The sequence below is a fragment of the Peromyscus californicus genome, unplaced genomic scaffold (assembly GCF_007827085.1).
Source record: "Peromyscus californicus insignis strain IS unplaced genomic scaffold, ASM782708v3 Scaffold_10__1_contigs__length_136768540, whole genome shotgun sequence".
Taxonomy (NCBI): Eukaryota; Metazoa; Chordata; class Mammalia; order Rodentia; family Cricetidae; genus Peromyscus; species Peromyscus californicus.
This window is the reverse complement of record NW_026294391.1, coordinates 105,113,063-105,116,869: the sequence shown is the minus strand read 5'-3', so window position 1 is coordinate 105,116,869 and position 3,807 is coordinate 105,113,063. Positions and strand designations below refer to the sequence as shown.

Below are 3,807 nucleotides of genomic sequence, written 5' to 3'. Positions count from 1 at the left end.
TGTTACCAGAGAAATCACCACACCAAATTTTCACAAATCTTATTGAAATAGCCTTATTTTCTCTCTCCTTCCCTCCCTCCTCTCTAATTTTGGTTTCAAGCTTTCAACATGTACTGTACTCAATGTTCAAGGAGAATGAAGTGAGCGGAGGGGAGAGGTGGGGGGGAGGAGGCATCTGGAAAAAAAAGCAGCCTGACAGTCCAGCTGTTTACAGCCTCTAGCACATCCTCCAGTTATATGGCAGAAGAAGGGGGAGGGCTGGGAAAAAAAGAGAGGAAAGAAGAAAAATAACTTAAACACACACACAGAGAAAAGAGAAGGAAACATGACCCGAGCTGGTGATCCATCAAGGCAGAGGCGAGGAAGGAAGGGAGGGTAGCTATTTTACTCGTGTTGAACCAGGGAGCGGGGAGGGAAAAGGAAGAGGAGGAAAGGAAGAGAAAAAAATCAGAAGAAACATTGGGGCCGAGGGAGGAAGGGACACAGAGACAATACAACTCGAGGGGGACGAGGCAGCCGGGCGGCATGGTCCTGAGAAGGCCTTGGAGGCCTCAGTGCAGTGTTGGGCTGGTCTGGCTGGCTGCATTTCTGGGGTGGGGCATAGTCTTTAAGGAGCTTCCCTCACCCGGAGCACTGAGGCCCCGATGGCTGGACAACAAGAGTCTTTGAAGAGGCAGACGAGGCAATAGATGTGGCTGACTGGTGCCCCGCTGCAGGCGGGTGCGGGCTGGACGGCCTGTCTTCTGCTGGCCCCCCAGCATGGGATGGGCCAGCACGCAGGGTCAGGTGCTGGAGTACGAGCTCGAAAGAGAGAGAGAAAAAAAAAAAAACACTGAGACAGCGTTAGTGGAGATGAGAGGTGAACACAGAACCTGGAGGCCCCACCCCCATCCTCTTCCACTACACTCCCAATTATCCCCTCTGAGACAAAAAATAAAAACATAGGAAAATCTCTGCACAGATCCCAGGTGGGAAACAGGGTTAGGGATGCTGGCTCTTCCTGGAGCCTACTCCCCATAAATTAATTTACAAGCCATGTCCATGGCTCAAAAACGAAATCCACAAAGGAGGTTCTGGGCCACAGTCCTAATCTTATCCTTCTTGATGGTTGCTGAGAAGGCTGGCAGCTGTGCCAGGCTGAGGCTGCAGTCTATGCTTAAATTGTCTGGGCCCATGTAGGACAGGCCCAAGGGCTCTAGGAAGGCCCGGCATGCATCTACTAGCCTTAGAAGGCCAGCTGGAACTGCAGGTAGGAGACAGACAGTGCAGGGCAGAAGGTTTTCATCATGACCTTTAGGGTGGCCTGAGCCCCTGGTCTGCAAACGTGTCCACAAGGTAGCCAGACATACAAGGTGCATGGCAATAGAGCCAGAAGAAGCGGTGGTAGTTGCCTAGGGCCCGGGCTGCCCTCAGTGCCAATGCATGGGACACACAGGGATCTGCCTTCAGCTCCCCATGAGGTATGCCAGCTCCATAGTGCTGTCTCCAGAGTTCTCGGTAAAGATGTAGTCCAAGATTTGGTATAGAGTACATTCACTCACATTACCTGCCAAGTTTTCCACATACAGTGACTTGAACTGTGTCTGGCACTGGTTGAGTTCTTCATGGTCACCCTTCTTCAAGGCAATGGGGGCATACATCTCATACACCTCCATAGTGAACTTGGTGAGGATTCCTTGCATCCTTAGGTCCTGCCGAATGGACTTCATCTGCTCACAGGCAAAGGCACAGTCCTGCTTCTCCTTCCTGTGGGACTTTACCATTTTGAGACTTCTTCAAAACAGTCACAGGTCGCATAGTTGTTGGGTCCGGGGCACTGGTGAGATGCAGACAGTGCTTTGTGATGTCAGGAGAGGTGCTCACAATCTGAGGCTCCTGCCAGTCAGGGTCAGCTTCACTGCTTTCCAGGTTACTCATCTGCAGCACCAAAGGTTCAAGGCGCAGGCCGCGTGAGTGCCCATGCTGGAAGCGGGCTGTCTTCTTTTGCTTCTTAAGCTCACGTCCTGGGTCCTCCAGTGCTGCCATCTTCTTATGGTGTGATTGCTGAGAGCTAGGTCGTGTCTCTTTCTGCGCTGTTCCCTGCCTCATCCCCATCCATGTGGACCCCGCGACCATCGACCCTTCGGGGATGGGTTCCTGTGGCCTACAGGGTGACACTCGTTCCCTGAATAGGAGCTGTCAGAGACTGAGTGGGAATCACTTCCCCAGAAGTGGCAGTTGGGGGACCTGGATGAAGAGCAGGAGCAGGAATCCATGCTGGAGGAAGAGCTGTTGTATTCCATGAAGACGCTATGGTTGCCAAACTTGGCAAAGCTGCTATCCCGGGCTCAGCCAGCAACCGCCAGCCCCAGGTGTCCCTCGCTGGGATTGGAAGCCTACCCTTCCCGGAGGGTGAAAGCTGCTAGAGGCCTCCCATTGCTGCTTCTTGGGCCTCTCAGTCACATGCTCTCTGGGCAGCCCAGAACCAGCTCATGGTTCCAGTCGATGGTATAGGCAGAGCCACCCTGGAGCTGGGCCTGTAACACCTCTTTGAGCAGCTTCTCTGTCCGGTCCTTGTCCTTGGCTGACTCACAGGTGGTGAAGCACGGCTCCACATATTTCTTCATATCCTGCGGCCAATCATCCGGTTTCCCTGACAGCTCCCCTCGGCCCCACCCAGCCAGAAGGACCACTGTAGTTCTGAGCTTTCTTGGAGTTGGGCTGGAGGTTTGTTGCTTTGTTGACACTCTGCATTGGAGCTGAAGTTCTGCTTGGTGACAGCAAAGAGCCGCTTCTGGACATTGAGCTTGAGACCTCCAGGTCAAGGGGCTGGCTTTACGTGGGCTGACCCTTCTTGGTCATGGCAAGCTTTCTGTAGCTGCGTGGCCCTATAGGTGCCCCTGCCTGACTGTGCTGAGTGTCTGGGGCTGTTCCAGGCTGAGAGCCATTGCTTGGACCATGTGTCCTATGCTGAGGGTTTGAGGGCTGAGGGGGTTGGGCTTCAGGTATCTGCTGAGGGAAAGCCTAGTAGGCCAAACTCTCCTCCATGCCAGGGACTGGAGGCTGGTTCAGAGTCCCTGGTGCTAGGAAGCCAACATGTTGCTGCCGGGCTGTAGCTGAGCCTCAGGAGCTGGCCACCCCATACTTGGAGGGGGAGCTGTAGCTCTGGTACATGCTCATGGGGTAGTGGTAGCTGTAAAGATAGGCATAGTTGTATTGCTGCTACCGTTGGTAGTGCTGCTGTAAAGCTAAGTCTTCTGCCTGAGAGACATATTGTGAACTGGCCACAGGCCCACTGCTGCTGGCTTTGGAGCGGCTGGCAGCCTCTGCTTTGCTGATGCTGGCTGGCTAGGGCCTGGCGGCCCTTCTGCCACTCTGGGTTCTTGTGCCTGGGAATCTCCATGCCATTCTCTCTGCTGGCCCCAGGCACCGTGCTATACTGAGAAGACCAATCTGTGCTGTGCTCATCACCCACACTGGCTGCCATCTGGACCTTGGGGCGTAGGGAGTGGTCCTGAGAGCCAGACTGCTTTTTCACTGTCAGCTAAACGAATGTCTGTGATAGTCGTTGGATATGATGGGTGTGACTTTGAATAGCAGGTGAACTGAAAGTTGGCAAGTGGGTTAAATTTTGAAAACTCCCCTGGCATGTGTTACTATTGTCACTCCAGGATTGTCAAGATTCAGCCAGGATGGAATCTGCCCATAGGTGATAACAAAAATATTCTGAACCCATGGTGCATATCTTCATAGATCACAGCGCTTGTCTCAGTTCTTCATTATCTTCAAAATGGATGGCAGAAATGTCTTCCTCCTGTAACAAATAAT

The 3,807-nt window shown here is 53.1% G+C and overlaps 1 pseudogene; it reads right to left on the bottom strand.

The window, feature by feature from the left end:
* Positions 1-1,046: 1,046 nt before the first annotated feature.
* Positions 1,047-3,466, bottom strand: LOC128117604 (leukocyte receptor cluster member 8-like; annotated as a pseudogene).
* Between the last annotated feature and the right edge of the window lie 341 nt (positions 3,467-3,807).